This window comes from Kogia breviceps, chromosome 5 (assembly GCF_026419965.1).
Source record: "Kogia breviceps isolate mKogBre1 chromosome 5, mKogBre1 haplotype 1, whole genome shotgun sequence".
In the NCBI taxonomy this organism is placed as follows: Eukaryota; Metazoa; Chordata; class Mammalia; order Artiodactyla; family Physeteridae; genus Kogia; species Kogia breviceps.
Window position 1 is genome coordinate 127,029,836 of NC_081314.1, and position 19,946 is coordinate 127,049,781.

At 33.8% G+C, this 19,946-nt stretch overlaps 1 long non-coding RNA gene across 1 annotated transcript in view; it reads right to left on the reverse strand.

Moving 5' to 3' along the window:
- Positions 1 to 217: 217 nt before the first annotated feature.
- The window catches only part of LOC136794274 (uncharacterized), a 69,607-nt gene continuing 49,878 nt past the window's right edge, over positions 218 to 19,946 (reverse strand). The window contains exon 4 of the long non-coding RNA XR_010840821.1: positions 218 to 270. This is a non-coding gene — a long non-coding RNA (uncharacterized lncRNA). The remainder of the gene's footprint in view (positions 271 to 19,946) is intronic.

Below are 19,946 nucleotides of genomic sequence, written 5' to 3' on the forward strand. Positions count from 1 at the left end.
AATGTGCAACTTGATTGCAAAATTAAATCCAAGCAAACATATAAACAGAAAAATAAAGTATGAAAAAAAAATCACAAATAGGAAAACCAAATGACCACTCAACTTATGATGTCAAATGGTGTGTTAATCTTCTTACTGGTCAAGGAAATGAAAACTGAATTCACAATGATATGTCACGATGCATCCAGCTTATTACCAAAAAATGAAAAGAACAATACCTTCTACATTTGGTGGGATGATGGGGGTGGTTCTGGGAACTCTTCCGAATGACTGAAAAACAACACAGTTTTTAAAAATAAAGTTTTACTCAAACAGTTAAAATTTATATCAAAGTATCATACAAATGCCTAAGTTAAGCATCAAAATATCATAGCATCTGCATCCATAACAACCACCACATGGAACAACAAAGAAAAATAGTTGGAAATAGAGCATAAGAAGAAACACTTTAATATACTCCTATCATTTTAAGTCAAACCAAGTGAGATAGGGGAGAATATACAGACACTTAACACCACGTAAATCTAATTCCAATATATTGTACTATATTTTTTGAAAGCAGGGATTTAACATTCTTTTGTACATGGAGCATTTAAATAATGATTATCTTGCACATGGAACATTCAAACAATGATTATCTACTTCCCCACAAAAAAAGCTTCAATAAATTCCAAAAAGAAGAAATAGTACAAAAAATATTCTACAATCTCAATAAAATAAAACTAGAGATAGATAATAAATCAGAAAGAAAAAAAAAACACTGCAGATGAAAATGAAAAAACAAGACAACAACATCAACAAAACTCTTCTTCAAACAACTCTTGGGTCAAAGGGAATTCAAACTGCAATTTCACCTGGGATACAATTAAAGTAATTATCATAAGCCTAACTGATAATTCTAAATTTTCATATTAAATTAAAAATAAAAATTAACATTTTCAGCATATGACTCAAAAAGTTAGGGAAAGTGCACACAATAAGGAAAGAAGATGGAATAAAAATTAACAAAAGTTAATCGATTAGCAGCAAAATAGTATAACACTTGGTTATTGACTCCTAAAGCCAATTCTCTGAATAAAATATTAAAATAAATCACAAGAGTTTTTATTATGAGGACAAGAAAATGTATTTTCTGGTTTTTTGTATCTATACGAGATGATGTATATTCACTAAAATTACTGTGGTAATCATTTCATGATGCAGGTTAAGTCATATCATCATGCTGTATATCAACTATAACTCAATACAGTGCTGTATGTCAACTATAGCTCAATAAAATGAGAAGAAAAAAATAAAACTTATACAGTGTTGTATGTCAACTATGCCTCAGTAAAATGGGGAAAAAATAAAATAAAATAAGCAGTTGTAGTAATCAGAAATAAGGAAGAATATACAGCATACATACACAATTATAATGGGAAAATAACTATTGGTATATTGGGTGTTTAAAGAAATTTAGGAATAACTTTGCTCAAAACTATAAAAATGAATTTGAGGTCAGCTTTGCTCAAAACTACAAAGATAAATTTGAGGTCCTGAATGAAGTAGACAATTTAGTATGAACATACATACTGTAAATACTCATAGTGTATATAAAAGCATTAAATGAGCAAACAGTTCATTGAAAAAAAGAGAGAAATTTGTCCAAAAACCCTCAAAAACTCCAAAGTCCAGATAGTATAATGGGGAATTTAAATTTTAAGGAACAGAAGTTTCTACACATATTAAAATTGTTCCAGAAAATAAAAAGATTTTTTTTAAAGCTTGCATATCATAATGCCCTAATTCTTCAAAGATGATGCAAAAAAAGAAAAACAATAGACTCATCTAACTGATTAATGTACAAGAAAAAACATCAACTATTACCTAACATAAACCAGAAACATATTAAAATAATAATAAAAAATGACAAGGAATAATTTTTCCATCCTCAGGAATGCAAAATCTTTTGATATTTTGTGAAAAATATATATTATATAGAGTAATATATACCACTTATATCTAATATATATCATAATATATTTATAGATATTAAATAGATAACATCCATTTATAATGACATCAACTCATTAACAAAATAGATAAATATTTCCATAATAAATATTATTAGAAAAAAATATGATAGAAGGCAGACAGGTAAATGTAAAACAAATGGAATGTCCAGAAATGCACCTAAATGTTATAAAATTTTAGTATACTGTAGAAGTCAGGAAGTAGATTTGGTAAATCAATGACAGTTATCTGATGAAAAAAATAAATTTGAATCCGTATTCACTCCAAATGGAAAACAACTTTAAAGATAGAAACTAGATTCATGAAAGTGACAGAAGAAACAATGTGAAGATTGCTTTACCAACATTTAGTGGATGAGACCTTCCCAACTATAACCAAATTATATGAAACTGAAAAAGACATATTTGCTTACATGCAAATTTTTGACCCAGCAAAATTTTTTAAAAATCCTCTAGATAAGAAAACAAACCACCATTAGAAAGACATTTTGTTAAACAAGGGAAAATATTTGCCACACATAACTGAGACAACTATATAATTATAAAAAGCTATTTCAAAGAAAATAAATGGCACAATAGAGAAAATAAGCAAAAGGGTAAATGAAGAGTTCATGGAAAAACAGATACAAGTAGCTTTTAAACATAAGAAAGATGTTAGGCCTTCTGATAACAAATAAATAAATGAAAAAAAAAATCATTGAGGTATGATTTTCCCCGTATCAGATGGGCAAAGATGCCAGTGTTGGATGACATTATGTCACGAAGATGGGGAATAAGAGTAGCTGCCATTTACTGCTGGTGGGATTGCAAAGTGCATTGTGGGCAAAATGCATTGTGGACAGATATTTTATCTTCTCAAATAGTGTATCTCTTAGAATAACAAATATCTTTAAAATCAGTAAAACCCCACTGTGGTGTGTTTAGTTCAAGTATATGCACACATTTTGAAGTGACACGTGAACACCTCAAGAAAAGTCAAGACAAAGTATATAGAATGGATTTACACATAGATTGCATACAACCCCATAAAAGACAGAGGGAAATGAAGAAAAAATTGGAAGAAATTGTCTCCAAAAATATTGCTAGAGGAAAACGTTAAAATGAAGACTACTCTGTATGGTAATCATTTTATACAAAAATATAAATATCTAGCTAGCTCCCTTGCATGCACATAAAATATCTCTAAAAAAAACATGAAAGGATGATAGGATTTGGTTTGGTAGTGCGGAAAAACTGAGTGGTTAGGGTCTGAAGTGGGAACTTCGTCATTGAGGTGGGAGGAAGTGTTGTCATAATATATCTTTTTTGAACTTTTGAATTTTACTGTGTTTCCTCATTAACATGAAGAAAAGGGACTAAGAAAAGCTGTCAAAAGATTTTATCGATCATTTCCTTTTTTTCTAAATCGATTGCTAATTAAATGTAATACAGATGACCTCCATTAAAGATTATCATTTAACGGTATGTTATGCGTTTAATTTTAGTAAAACTATGTTCCTACCATTTCACTTGCTCTGTCCCTAGAAATTAACATGCCAATTGGAACACAGGAAAAAAGAGCAACTGCAGACGTTGGATTGACTTAAGGCGATCCAGAATCTCTTTGGGACATGGGAGAGGGAGGGTAAGCATGCTGACCACCAGATCTCAGAGCTGATTCACTACACTGAGAGTGCAACCAAGCCTGCTGACCTGTAATCCAGTGAGTTTCATAGTCAGAGACCCTGAGACAAGAGGTAGAGAAGAGCTGAACCTGAAAGCTCAGGAATTCTTTAGGCAGTGGAAGTTTAAGCATAAGAAATTAGAGCTAGAGTTGGAAAAAAAAAATCTGAAATTCTCCGGCAACTGACAGACAGTAATAATCAGGTGTAGAAGCTATATTCCTAGAATATCTTTTGTAGTGAGTGACCATTGATTCATCCTTTGAGCAAACACTCGAGTGTCTAAGACTTTACATCTTGCTATTTCAAGGTATAATATGATATAAAGACTTTAGCTATTATTTCCCTAAATTGATATTATTCTCTAACACTCAAATGGAAGAAAAATCACTAAATCTTGTTTACATCAAATGACTTTTCTCTCAATACATGTATTTTTTTTACCATTTATTTTTCATCCTTGATATAAATATATTATTCTACAGTAAGCAATAGGTTGCCAACTTAAGATAGTTGGACTCACTGAATTTTCAACTTTGCCATATGTGAAAGCTATATACATTCAGTAGAAACTATATTTCAAATTTTGAATTTTGAACTTTTCCCAGGCTAGCAATCTGTAGTAAGATACTGTCTCTTGATGCTGGGTGGTGTCAGGGAGCCATAGCTCCCAGTCAGTCACAGGAGCTTAAGGGTAAACAACCTATATATACACGTACAACCATTTTGCACACATATAACTATTCTATTTTTTTTTTACCTTCAGTACAGTATTCAATAAATTACCTGAGATATTCAACACTTCATTATAAAATAAGCTTTGTGTTAGAGGATTAGATGATTTGGCCTACCTGTAGGCTAATGTGAGTGTTCTGAGCACATTTAAGGCAGGCTAGGCTAAGGTTGGGTGTTTGGTAGATTAGGTGTATTAAATGCATTTTTGACTTAGGATCTTTTCAACTTATAATGGTTTTTATTGGGACATAACCTCATTGTAAGTCAGGGCAGATCTGTAGTTGTTTTGGGAGATGCATTCTTTGCTTTCCACACCATGTGAATTAATATAAAGTATACCAATCTTGGATGTTACGTGTTAGAAAAATTATATTTATTACTCACCTAAGAACTATTTTATAAACATGTGCATGTGTTAGCCCAGTATTTTGTATCCTGTGTAGCAAGCATTAATTACTGAAAGGCAGGCAGCTGTGAAAATATTTTCCTCCTATGATCAAGTTCTCCTCACATCACTGATTTATTTGTAGAGTAAAGGTAAAAAGGAGCTCAAAAACCATATCAGATGGGAATCAACTGGATGTGGTTAAAGCTAAAAATAAAACATACTTCATAAATACATTGTTTCAAGGGCACGCTTGAAAATAACAGCGGTAACTTCCCTAAGATTTACTATTCTGATTCATTTTTTAAATTGAGTTCTAAGCTTCTTAGCATATATAATGCATCCTTTTCTCAGAAAACAGGGGTTTGTTTTTAACATATGGACTTCTTTTGTATTTAAGCTTGAATGTATAAATTCCTTTCTCAGGGACTTATATTCATGAGTATACTTCTGTAGCATTAAACATCCAAGGGATAAGAAATTAATTCCTATTTTACTCAGGTTTTCTAAATATGGAGCTTCTGTATGAGAAGATAAATATTATGAAAGGAACCGATGTGATGGAAGTCCATAGGTTATGAGTTCAGATAATTTTTCCATCTGTATAACTAAGTCTTTATCCAGCCCTCCAAATACAATTTCTCCATCGAAGAGTGGAGATAAAAATACCATATCAATACACATCAATACACATTATAGATACTTGTATATCTATCAATGCCAAAGTACCTAGTGTGTTAGCAATTAAAAATGAAAGTTTTAAAAAATGGAGCCAAATCTATATTTGTCTACTTGACAAATATTTATAGAATGCCGATTATATCCTGGGCACATAATTATAATGGTCATTGTTTGTGTGTGTAAATTAATATACACATTAGATAAGACACTTGTCCATATATATATATATATATATATATATATATATATACATCCATATACATATATGGGACACTTGTCCCATATATTTCATATATTTCATTATGGGAAACATTGTAGGAGGTAATGTATTTATTTTAGATATAATTTTAAAATAGCTCAGACTAGAGAGGAACACTGGGTAAATTTTAGTATTCCTGAAGGAGTTCCATACAATGGCAGTTTTAATATATGTGCAGATTTAGCAGTAAAATGTTTAGTAAGCTATTAACGACATACACAGATTTTTAGCATGGAAGGATGGGATTCCCCACTGACTGAACCAAGTATGCCTAAAAGAAGATTATAATGTAAAATATTAACCAATTTCTTCACCACAATATAAGTTAAACTTAATAAAACACATTTTAAGTAATTTAATCTTAGTATCAGAAAACAAAAAAGGAATAATACATAAAAATAATTTAAAATGTACATGTTGAATATTTACAAAACATTTTTATGTAAAATATATTTCATTATATTGAAAATATATAGAAAATTAAAACACTAATATACTGTGTATGTGTGCATTGTGTGTGTAATAAACTTTCCTCTGTATCCATCAACAATGAATATTAACAAATATTTTGTCTAATTCACATATCATAACACAATAATATAACACAGTAAGTTTATAAAGATTCCATTTCCTAAAATACAGATAGAAATTATCTTGATATAAATTTGAATAGAAGATATTCCTTCAGATTAAGCTCTTGGAAGGTTTCCTTCTGTGATTATAATCAATGAAGAATATTCTCCAATCAAAGACTGTATAACTGATATCTCTACATGTGGAATTAAAAACAACCCAATCTACATTTCTGAATCTTTATATGTCACCACCTTAAATTCACACTTTAATACCCACTGAGTTATTTTCAAAACTAATTTTGAGGATAGAGATAAAAATGAAATTGTTCTGATACTAACCTTCTTCTGGTACAAGGTCAGGGCTATCACTGCATGCTATTTTCGCTTTCAAATTCTACAACCTTTTTAAAATTGTCTTTACTTCTCCTAAGATGCTAGTTGCTTTTATTGTGAGATGCTCTTTATTGTAAGCAATTGATGGAATGTCCATGGCCCAATTTGCAACATAAATTTTCCTTTCTCTTCTAAAGAATCTATCCAAAAAGAAAAGTTCTTTAAAACAAATATTTCTAATCTGTTTAATTATTATAATAAAATGAACCATAGTGAAATAAACATTTCTAACTCACCCCTAGTTTTGATTATAAAATATATTAACAATATACCAACTTGGGGTCCACTTTGAAGTACAATGCTATATGATTTAGAAATAAACAGTTTTTCCAGTTTTCTTAATAGAGAGTTCATTTTTTTACCTAAAATATCCTCTGAGATCTCTGTGATTCAAAGATGCCAAGTATTAAATTTTAGTTTGAAAGTGTTTAAGAGTATGTATGAAAATCTCTTTAAAGAGATTTAGTAAATTCAATGGCCAAAATAAACAAGACTGCAAAATAAAGAGCTTAAATGCACATTAAATGATTAATTTTAGTTTCTTTGACATAGCTACATTTTATACATCATCTTGTGGATCCTCAGCAATTCATTGTGGTGTAGTCATTTATTACTAATTATCTCAATTCATTAAAGTGGAAATTCAGATTGGTTCTAAAGAGTGCTTCATTTATGGAGAATTTGGCTAAGTCAAAAAGTAGCATTCTTGCAGTATGGTGACTGTAAGCCATATTGTTTCATATGTTTATGGAAAACTGTTTCAAGTTTTATAAACTGGATAAAGTTTTGTGAATGATTATACTAACATGTGAAAGTCTATGCAATATGCAGTGGCATGAACACAGTATAGGGGGACTTATTATCTGGTCATGGGGACAGGTTTAAGAATATTACTCTTTTAATGAGCCTCCACAGATTATCAGGTGTATTTTAACACATTTTACTGACATATTCCATACAGTAGAAGTATATGGCAGTTTTGCCTTAAGAAATTCAGAAATTTTGATCTTTGGGATCTCATTATAAATGGGGAGAGAGGAAAGTTCTTCCTCAAAATCGAATGGTAACTAATAAGTGTAGAGAAGTGATTGAAATAGTAAATCTCCATTTGTTAAACATAAGTGAACATTAAAACTAGTATGTAAAAGTTAGATGAGTGATGGAATATTTGCATAACCTCAAAGTACTTCCCAGCAGAATTTGTATTAATTATAGGGGGGGAAATGTTACACTAGATAAAGCTAGCACACACTCTTAACTAAGTGATCAAAGTCAGTATCCCAGGAAAGTGATAGATTGACATGCAATGAGGACACAGCATCCCTTCTGTGATATTCTTGCCAAAAAATACATACTGTAATCTGATCATGAGGAAACATCAGACAAACTTAAATTGAGGAACATTTTTCAAAAAGACTGGCCTCTAGTCATCAAAAATTTAAGACCAGGAAGATCAAATAAGCCCTGAAGAATTATTTCAGAAGGAGGAAGACTAAAGAAACATGGTGATCAATGCAAGGAATGATTGAAGATTAGATTATTGGGACAGTTGGTGAACTTCTATCTCAGTAAAGGACTTCAGGGACTAAAGCTTTGCACTGTCCCTGCAGTGTTTTACTAAGTATGAAATTACATAAAAGCAAAGAGAAAAATATTGCACTGATACAGCTACCTATATATAAAGTGACTCCTAGCTTCTTGGAGGATATATTATTAAAATAAATGTATGGTGATGATTAGGGACTGACTGTTATTTATACGTCAATCCTTTATTATGCATACTTCAGTTCTAACATAAAGTAAGTTTCTAATTTCTTGACTAGATTAACATACTAGCTAGTAGACATACTAGCTGGGGAAAAGGAGAATTTTTCTGTGATTAGCACAAAGCCGACAATCCAAAGGAAAGAGTATTTCATTAAACAGTCCTTGGCAGAAATGAATTTGCCATCACATTGTTATCACAATGCTTTCAGATGTATGTCTATTACACATGAGACGTACTTGATTAAATATTCAAACATCATCGGCCAAATAATTATCTATCATGAAAACAGTCTTTTCAAAAGTATAGATATTATTATATTACATGTGAAGTAGAGTCTGAGACAGATAACCTGATGCTACATAGTGTCTTGTTTTAATTTTGATGTTGAGATGAGAGAGATTAACACAAACTTAAAATCATCTTTTACAGTAAATATATATAACCCTTCCTCACATGTCCAGCAGTTCATCAGTAATCAACTTTAAGATAAATATGAAATTATAAGTGATTTGTCTATACTGCCATTTTATGGACTATCTCAGGTATAGGAATCTATAACAACTTAAAAAAGACTCAACAAAATTTAAGTGTGTGTGTTTATTGTATAAGTTTCACGCCATGAAATTTTATTCAGATCACAATGAAATGTATTTTATTCACCATGTCAGGAGAAGAATCAACACTGAACAGTTTGAATGTTATGTTCATCCAAATTTGTTATGACTGAAAAGGAAAGAAAAGAGGTTTTCTATGCAGTTGTAATTTTTTCAATTTCAGTAAAAACAAATGAGATTATATTAGTTATGTGAAAACACCTGAGTTCTGGTATACAAGTCTTGTTTTTAAGATTAAGTGTTGGTGGAAAGTTATTTAGAGGATATCGTTATCTTGTGAACTCTACCAAAAATAGTGAATAAAGGGAAATGTAACAATTTATCTTTAGTAACCCAAACTGCCCACTTCTTGTTAAAGTCTAAGATTAACATCTGGCAAAGGAATCTCATAATCACAAATTCTAGTTATCGCTTCCCTTACTTTTATAAGTACATAGTAAGCAAATGTGAGTTGTTCATTTAGAGAACATCTCAGTTCTTTATAATGATAAAGAGGGTGTACTTTTCTAAAATTCCCTGTATAGTCACTGTAGTGGGTTTCCATGATAAAGACAATGCTATAACTTAATTGGACCATTTTCATTTTCTCCTGAGTACATGGAAGGACTCCATTTCATCAGTCCTCTATCAACTAGGTGGGACCAAGTGGTGAGTTACAGACAGTGGAATAGGGGCAGAAGTGCTGTAGTACACTTTCACTCTTGGCCCTAAAACATATGCTTCCACTTTATCCCTTTATTTTCAATGGCAAGGTGGCAAGTGCTTTAGTGTCCATAAAACCAAGAAAATGAAAGGAATTTTCTTCCCTAATTTACCCCTTGGAGGAGAGTGGCCCAAGAGAGTTGTATGACCAAGAACATCCATATTGGGCTGAAAAAGAAACATAAATGATGTTAATGCATTGACATTTGGGACTGTTTGTTATACCAGCTCATCTATCTGACAAATAGGGTTTTCCATTTGAAACTCTATGTAATCTGGAAACAAGTGGTATGTGAGTATGAGGGTGTGTGTGTGTATGTGTGTGTAAAAGTGAGTCAAGTTATATACATTTCCCATTGATGGTGAAACACTGAATAAATGGATTTTCCCCCCCACTTTTGCAGTTCATTTTCTAAGAAAGACATGCATTACAAGCAACAAATCCCGATTGTGATTTATGTTTAAAAGGAAGCTGAATTCAACACAGATTTGGCTCAGCTTTCTCACTGTCTGTATCCATAGCCCCATGTAATCAATGCTCACTGATGTTCATAATGATGACTCTGATTGGATACAAGCTGCTTCACCCTTGCGTCAAGATTTTATCTTAGTGCCAAATTATGAAAATGTTAAGGCTAATGGACCAGATATTATTTTCAGATATTAATGCCCACATAAAGTATATAGAGCTTGATATGTGGAAAGTGAGACTTGACAAGCCTCTCACACACTGATCATTCAGAGAACAGTTTCAGGTCTCCTGCAACATTAACAGAATAGACACCTAATATTTAGAATGCTTGGCAGTACATAGAGCATTTTACAGGAATCATCTGATTTTTTTATTAGTTAGCTATTTTATGCATATTAGTGTATATATGTCAATCCCAATCTCCCAATTCAACACACCACCTCCCCCCACCCCGCTTTCCCTCCTTGGTGTCCTTACGTTTGTTCTCTACATCTGCATCTCTATTTCTGTGATTGCAAACTGGTTCATCCGTACCATTTTTCTAGATTCCACATAAATGTGTTAATATACAATATTTGTTTTTCTCTTTCTGACTTACTTCACTCTGTATGACAGCCTCTAGGTCCATCCACATCTCTACAAATGACCTGATTTTGTTCCTTTTTATGGCTGAGTAATATTCCATTGTGTATACGTACCACATCTTCTTTATCCATTTGTCTGTCAATGGGCATTTAGGTGGCTTCCATGACCTGGCTATTGCATATAGTGTTGCAATGAACATTGGGGTGCATGTGTCTTTTTGAATTATGGTTTTCTCTGGGTATGTGCCTAGTAGTGAGATTGCTGGGTCATATGGTAATTCTATTTTTAGTTTTTAAAGGAAACTCCATACTGTTCTCCATAGTGGCTGTATCAATTTACATTCTCACCAACAGTGCAGGACGGTTCCCTTTTCTCCACATCCTCTCCAGCATTTGTTGTTTATAGATTTTCTGATGATGCCCATTCTAACCAGTGTGAGGTGATGCCTCATTGTAGTTTTGATTTGCATTTCTCTAACAATAGGAATAATCTGACTGAATCCTCTCAGTAGACCTAAGAAATGAGAACTCTGATGATTATCCCCAGTTTACAGATTAGGAAACAGAACCAAGAGGCCACTATTCTGAGCCTGCCATGGAAGGAGCTTTCCTTTATTCCTCAAAGTGGCTTCAAGTCTTCCCTCTGTGTCTGTTAAACAGTAAACACCTAGAAGGTATTCTTTGAAGGGCTAAATAAATGAAGAGCTAAATAAGCAAGAATTTCTTCCATGTTTTCTGATTCAAAACTCGTCCTGTATGCCAATAGCACTGAGATTGTCAGCTGGGGAACTTCCATGGTATTTTAGTTGTATACATCTTCTGGGGCTCTCACTTTGCTTTATGTTTGTACCCCCAATAAATAATAACCAAATATATACCCTATAATGACTAAATGAATAACTTATTTCTACTAAATTGAGGAAACTGAAAACCAAATGCACTCTTATGAACCTGTTGTACATTCATACTGGAGGAACCCCCAACTCACTGATAAAATAAGCCAGTGCTATGTACTTTAGAAGATGTATCTTGTCTCTGAAAACCCCCTTAATCAAACCCAACCCCTTGAGGCTATGGATTATATTCTAATAGTAAAAGATCAAAGTAAGAAAAATTAAAAGCTGACCTCAGCTGTCAGTTTCAAAATTCAATGTTCACACCTACCCACTCTCAAAATTCTTCTCAGCCAGGCAAAGAGAAATGGTGATCTCAGTGGAACCTTCAAGATTAAAAGAATACTATATTGTGTGAGTTAATCAATAGCTTTCTAAGGAGGTGTAAGTCATTCAGCTGAGTTCTAAGCAGGATTTTTTTTTTTCCCATCAAAGTTTCAAGAAAGGGGTTTGGGGTTTGTAAGTATACATTATATTTAAAATGCAGCCTTTTAAGGCTTTTGGCATCTATGGGCTTCTTTTGCTGATAATTGGTGGGGGAAAAGTAGGATGTTTATACTTCTTAATCTCCTTCACCTATTTCATCCTTCCAGGTTTAAAATAAATAAGTCATGGGGATATAACGTACACATAGCGAATATAGTCAATACTATTTCAACAAATCTGTATGCTGATGGGTGACAATTGGTTTTATTGCAGTGATCATTTCATAATGTATGAAGCTATCAAATTGCTCTGCTGTGTATCAGAAGGTAACATAATACTGTATATTAATTTTTACTCAGTAAAAAAATAATTTCCAGCTCTATTTGTTTAGGGAAAAAGAAAAGAAGAAGGATGCATCCTCAGTAATTAGGGGACAGTAGAAAGAATTGCTATTTATGTTAAACCTAGTAGGTATATTAATGTGACCTGGATATGGGGAATCATGACTTTAAGTTCAGGAATTAAATTTTTTGACACCTTAAAATTATTAATTTATGTTCAATTTAGTTCTGAGGATAACTTTATTTTTAATATTGCCATTCTTTTTACAAAATATGAAATGATCTATAGCGCTGTTCTCATCTGGTGAATTCAACATCCAGTCATTTAAAGTGTCTTATTTTTCTTGCATTAGGAGTGGATGGGAGTCTATTCCTATCTAAATGTTAATTTGCACCAGAAGGTGAACTCTTCAACTCAAATAGGACACAACTTCTTGTCAGTCGGCTTCTATGTGAAGGTAGGATAAAGACAGAACTTAAAATTTATCTTGATTTTGAGAATTTTACAGATGTTATCTAATTTAACACTAATAATGCCCTACGAAATAGATATTGGTATTCTCTCTCTGTCTCTCTCTCTGTCTGTCTCTCTCCGCTCCCCATATTAGTTTAAGTTCAGGAAAGTGAAACTTTAAGACATTAATTATTGAATCAATCATTACTCAGAGTTGTCTGTCTGATTCCAAAGCTACCAGTTTATTTTTCTCTATTTAAAGCATGAGGTTTCATTTTATAAGACCACTGTCCAGGGAGCTGCTCCTTACAGGAAGACATTGAGAGAAATTGTCCAATATGTTTTGAAAGAGTAGCTCCCCTTAAATATAACTGATTAAATTCTCATCTTATGAAAAAAAATCAAATGGATTAAATCAAGATGCAACAGAGAATTATGATAATTGTCTGGATTTTTTTTTACTTGTCCAATCTTTTGTCAATATGCTGTTATTTGTCTTCATGGATATACAATATGTAACAAAGTTGTATCTCCATGAGACATGAATAGTGACTAACCCAACCTTGTCTCCCATCATTTCTTTCAGCAGTGTTCAGTTGATATAATCTGACTTGCTCCTGCATGGAAATTCCTATAGATTCCATGGCTTTTCTGTTCTTTCATAATACATAAACATGTGGCTTCTCATTGTCTTAGCACATCTTAGTTCAGGAAATGGAATGTTCACTGAAAGATAATAATCAATACTATGAACTTGATTTAGTACAAAATCTTTCTCGCTTTAAGACTAGAACTCGATTGATGGCAGGGAAGTGCTGAGTGACGTAGGCAAATTTGACATCATTTTACCTTCAGCTTCTTTGCATTGATCTTCCTCTCTGCTTCCTCCTTCACAGAAACAAACTTGCTAGTTCACCTGTAATTGACTTCACTTTCTCTGGATGTGGCAAAAGTTTTTTTAAAAGTTTCCTGCTTTGGATCCTCTGTCCCGCAGGTTTCTTATTTTTTTGTTGTTGTCTTTTGTTTTTTGTTTCCCTGGAGTTGGGGCCTTGACTTCAGTGTTTTGATGTTTGTTTGTTGTTTTGTCTTATTTTGTTTAGTTTTAAGCTTTGCCAGTGATTCTAATGTGTACCTATTGTTGAGAAATACTAATATGACAAACTCCCTAATTAAAACAACAACAATAAACAAACATTGTTTAACAGAAATAAACTATCTCATGCCAGAGTTTTATACAGGTATCTCATTTTGGATGGAGACATCTCCACATCATTTTTTTTTTTTACATCTTTATTGGAGTATAATTGCTTTACAATGGTATGTTAGTTTCTGCTTTATAACAAAGTGAATCAGTTATACATACACACATATTCCCATATCTCTTCCCTCTTGCGTGTCTCCCTCCCTCTCACTCTCCCTATCCCACCGCTCTAGGTGGTCACAAACCACCTAGCTGATCTCCCTGTGCTATGCAGCTGCTTCCCCTAGCTATCTATTTTATGTTTGGTAGTGTATATATGTCCATACTACTCTCTCACTTTGTCACAGCCTATCCTTCCCCCTCCCCACATCCTCAAGTCCATTCTCTAGTAGGTCTGCATCTCCATTCCTGTCTTACCCCTAGGTTGTTCATGACCTTTTTTTTTTTTCTTAGATTCCATATATATGTGTTAGCATATGGTGTTTGTTTTTCTCTTTCTGACTTACTTCACTCTGTATGACAGACTCTAGGTCCATCCACCTCACTACAAATAACTCAATTTCATTTCTTTTTATGGCTAAGTAATATTCTACTGTATATATGTGCCACATCTTCTTTATCCATTCATCTGATGATGGACACTTAGGTTGCTTCCATTTCCTGGCTATTGTAAATAGAGCTGCAATGAACATTTTGGTACATGACTCTTTTTGAATTATGGTTTTCTCAGGGTATATGCCCAGTAGTGGGATTGCTGGGTCGTATGGTAGTTCTATTTGTAGTTTTTTAAGGACCGTCCATACTGTTCTCTATAGTGGCTGTATCAACTTACATTCCCACCAGCAGTGCAAGAGTGTTCCCTTTTCTCCACACCCTCTCCAGCATTTATTGTTTCTAGATTTTTTGAGGATGGCCATTCTAACCGGTGTGAGATATCTCATTGTAGTTTTGATTTGCGTTTCTCTCATGATTAATGATGTTGAGCATCCTTTCATGTGTTTGTTGGCAATCTGTTTATCTTCTTTGGAGAAATGTTTATTTAGGTCTCTGCACATTTTTGGATTGGGTTGTTTGGTTTTTTGATATTGAGCTGCATGAGTTGCTTGTAAATTTTGGAGATTAATCCTTTGTCAGTTGCTTCATTGGCAAATATTTTTCTCCCATTATGAGGGTTGTCTTTTTGTCTTGTTTATGGTTTCCTTTGCTGTGCAAAAGCTTTAAGTCCCATTTGTTTACTTTTGTTTATATTTCCATTTCTCTAGGAGGTGGGTCAAAAAGGATCTTGCTGTGATTTATGTCATAGAGTGTTCTGCTTATGTTTTCCTCTAAGAGTTTGATAGTGTCTGGCCTTACATTTAGGTCTTTAACCCATTTTGAGTTTATTTTTGTGTATGGTGTTAGGGAGTGTTCTAATCTCATATTTTTATATGTACCTGTCCAGTTTTCCCAGCACCACTTATTGAAGAGGCTGTCTTGTCTCCACTGTATATTCTTGCCTCCTTTATCAAAGATAAGGTGGCCATCCACGTCTTTAATAAAGGTGGTCTCTTGCTTGCAACAGTTCCTTCGCTCTAGGCATCTTGTAGTTAACTACAGCTTCCTTTAGCTGAGATTTCCCCACCCATCTGGACAGCTTTCTTAGACATGACACAAAGCAGCTGCTCACCAGAATGTTCTTCCCAACACAGCACACATTTGAATCATGGGAAACACATATCCTTTGCTCCAATATTCTGGAGTATCAGGTCAGTTCTAGGGTTTTAGTACTCTCTTTGTTCTGCCCTGCAGAAGCCCATGGGCCACAGTGATCCCCATACAGGTAGAATAGCTAGAGTTCTGGAAAAGCCCTCTGCCCTTTAACTTTGAGCTGAAGAAAGGAGTAGCACTCACTTCTCTTTGAGGAAAGATGGAACTAATGGAAAATGAACTAACAGCAAACTAACTGCAAAAATTCTCCTCAAAACACTTAACCCTCTGATTTTTAAAATATTAGTTGAATGAGAAGGGGGTGTTCAAGAATCATGAAATAAATTTTTAGACATTTTTCTTTAAAACTGTGCATGTTGATTTACTCATTTCGTAGTCTCATAACAGATACTGGCTCCTCAGTTAAAACTCAGGCTGGAAGGATTGAATTTAAGCACTGTATGACCAGCATGTGATGATTTTCCCATTTGTAAAGATATCACAACCAGCCTTAGAAACTTGGGTGCTAAACTGGAAAAGCAGGGGGCAAACATATTTATATTAATGTTAAGGATGATTAGATAATAGATCTCAATATCATATGTAATATTAAAACCGTGTAGGGCAGTGAAGAAAGCATACTTTGGCTATATTTAACAGGAGGGAATATAATACAGGAAACGTTTAATCTACATAATATTTTAGAAAAGCTGGGGGTCCCAAGATCTGAAAAGCACTCTGGCTTATTATCTCAACTTTCTATAGAACTAAAATGAATAATCTGCTCATCTGAAAACAGATAGCAGAACCTCACATCTAAAGTGTGCACATCTCCATGTGCCAGTTTGCAGAACCCACTGAAGAACAATGGATTTTCAATGCTTTTCATCAGAAAAATCTAACCTAGAACCTTCCTAGAGGGATTACCCTAGGTCCCCAGGGAAAAGCATAGAAGAGGATGGGAAAGATGCTTACTTAACAACAGACATTCCTACACAGAGATGTCAAATGATTCCCTTTGCTAGAACTTACCAAAGGTAAAGTAGAAAATATTCTTAGAAGTGGTAGTAGTGATGAAAAATTTATAAATCATCTCAGAAATATATGAAATCTCAAATAAATATATGAACAAGCAGAAAACACCTGTAAAAATAATGTCATGTTGTGATATGAAAGAATATAGAATTGAGTTCAAGGAAACTCTGTGAAAGTATGGAGTTCAGAAGCATAACTGATGATGATGTGAAGTAATTTTTTTCCAAAAACATGTACACTGATTAACCTATCGTCAAAACCCTTATTTATTTTCTAGTAAAAGTGACCTTTAGAGAAAATACATTATCACACTGATGGCTTTCACATCTGAGATATGATAAAGAAGGGGGCATTGTAACAGACCTTAACTCATCTTCTTCTGACAATTCTTCTACTCATCAAATTCCTCAGACAGGATCTCAAGTAAGAGGCAATAAAACCCTTAGCAGAAAATGACATGAAAGCTTGCCCCTTCATTCCACAGGGTGTGTGACAGGATGACTCTCTCTAGACTAACAGCACATAGCAGATATTCTTCATGGAGCACTGAAGTAACAATCAACATAGCAAAGGGACATCTTACAATTTAGTACAGTGCACACTTCATTAACTGGATCGCTAGGGGTATGCTAAGTAACTACTCACACACATCAGAGTGCAATTACAAAGTGTTTGTTTTACACACACACACACACACACACACACACACACACACACAACCCACGTGGCATTTAGGAATCAAGACATTCAGATTTTTCAAAGTGATTGCCGTGAAAGCTAGAACATTTGTATTCTGTTAATCACAATATTAAACCAAGAAACTTGAATTCACAAGTATGAAGCCAAGTATAACATATTATTTATTGCTCTTTTCAGGTTGGTACAAGGACTTAGATTTCACCCAAGATTCTAATAGTACCACTTCTTCAAAGAATGTGCAATGAACTTTCAAGGAAAAATATGATTTTTTCTTGGGCTACTGTTACCCTATTTTATTTGCCACAGACATAACTGGGATTGAAGAAACTTGATTCTGACAGATCATAAATGTTTTGGCCAAGAGCTATATTTTGTAACAATGTGTATGCAGAATAACAAATATTATGAGTTAAAATAATATGTATTCTTTGCAGCTATACTTTTAACAGTAGAGTAAATGACCAAAAGATGTTTCTAAGTACTGTATGCTCTCTTAATTTGTCTTCTCATTTTACTAGTTTCTTCTGTTTGGTTTTAGCCTCCATAATTTACCACCAGTTTGTCCTTTCTTTTCTTTGTGGGCCAGTCCTTTGTGAAAGTGTTGGGATTTATCTATGGTTACCCATATAAAAGGCTTGCATGTGTCTGAAAGAACATTGAATATTAAAATCCAAGTTGACAAGGACAGCCTGCCAGGCTGGCAGTAGGTTAAATGTTGTTTGTGAACTCAGGCCCCTTGTTCTCCTTCTGGTGGGTAAACTGAGAGCTAGCATCGATTGTGAGATCAAGTATGATATTGACACACTGTGCACAACTGAACTCTGCAGCTCTTACGGAAGTCCAAAGATTTTCATTCCCTATGTTCTCTTAAAGTCTGGGAGATAATAGACATTATAATTTTATTTGAAGGACCTGTCCAAAGCTGATATAGAATCCATAATAGTAACACCTGGGAAAAGATACTTCAATAAATATTCAGTGAGTGCCCGTTTTGCTCCAGAAACAATGCTAGTATCTAGATGTAGGGTGACCTAGAGAGAGATGGCTTTGAGGAGTTTGGCATCTTGCCACAAATTTTCTCTAACGTAATAAATTTAACTGTACAGATAAAGACCACAACCGTCATCGTATTTCCATTGAGTTGGCAATTCAGCATTAGTCACACAGACATTCATTGTTTTGACAAATACTATCATTTACAATATCAGATTTTAGAATAATCCAAAGTCAACTAGTCTTCTCTTTTTAATGTGGGAGAGGCAGTAAATCACATGTCCTTTCTAGGCCTTTGAACTTGGTCACTATACGTTTGTCTAACCACTTAAAAGCTACTTGATGCTAAACACCAAGGGCCTTGTCTATCACAAATACATCATCCAGACCTGGTGCTGAGAGTTCAGTGTCCATCATCTTAACGATACATGAGAAAGTCTGGCCCTGTGCTAAATCAACATTTTCTGACAAGGAATAAGTAAATTCTGGGGTTGGAAAGCTTTGTCAGCTCCTACCCAACTTGTGCTGGTCTAGGAGAGCCTTGTCAGCAATTTGTCTGACCTAGTCCACTCCGATGTGACTATACTTCCTCAGTTTATCTACAAGAAGGGAACATTCACACCAGGTAGGGTTATGTTTACAATCAGAAATTAAATCACCACATATTGCCTAGGACCCAGGAAAGGAGAAATGGCATTCGTGGACCAGTGGTGTAGTCTAAAATGAAGAGCAGGTCAGTGAAGGCTCCAGGTGACGAGGCGCTCTATTACTACCTTGAAGAGGTGATGTCAGGACTCATGAAATTGTCAGGATTGACAATAAGCCATGCTCTGGAAGATTTCAGCAGCACAGGAGATGCTTAAAATCAGTTTGTTTGTTTTCTTTTAATAGAAAGAGTTCCAACTAGCATAAACAACTGTCTAAAATGGCTTTTAGGTTATAAATGCCATTGATTGAAGTGAGAAAAGATTAAGGGCTAATGTATAGACAATTGCTTCTATTACATAATTTCTGTTCCAAGTTATAGGTAAAATGTTGCTCCTGCTTTGTTGTTATATATATTCATATACATATATATACACACACACACACATATATATGTGCATATATATATTTACACATATATATAGATTCATATGTGGCTACTCCCATATTTTAAATGGTACCTGCACCAACATCCCAGAATACCACAAAACTGATCTATAATTTACCTAATTCTACATGAACAATTGTCGTTGGATTTCAAATAGAAGACATGTTTTCATAGCAGATGGCATTTTCATTTTATTAAGCACCCCAGTTCAGAGTGCTATGAATCTGTACAATGTATCTTGAGTTAAAAATCAAGTTATTTCAGATTTTGTCAAGTACATTTCA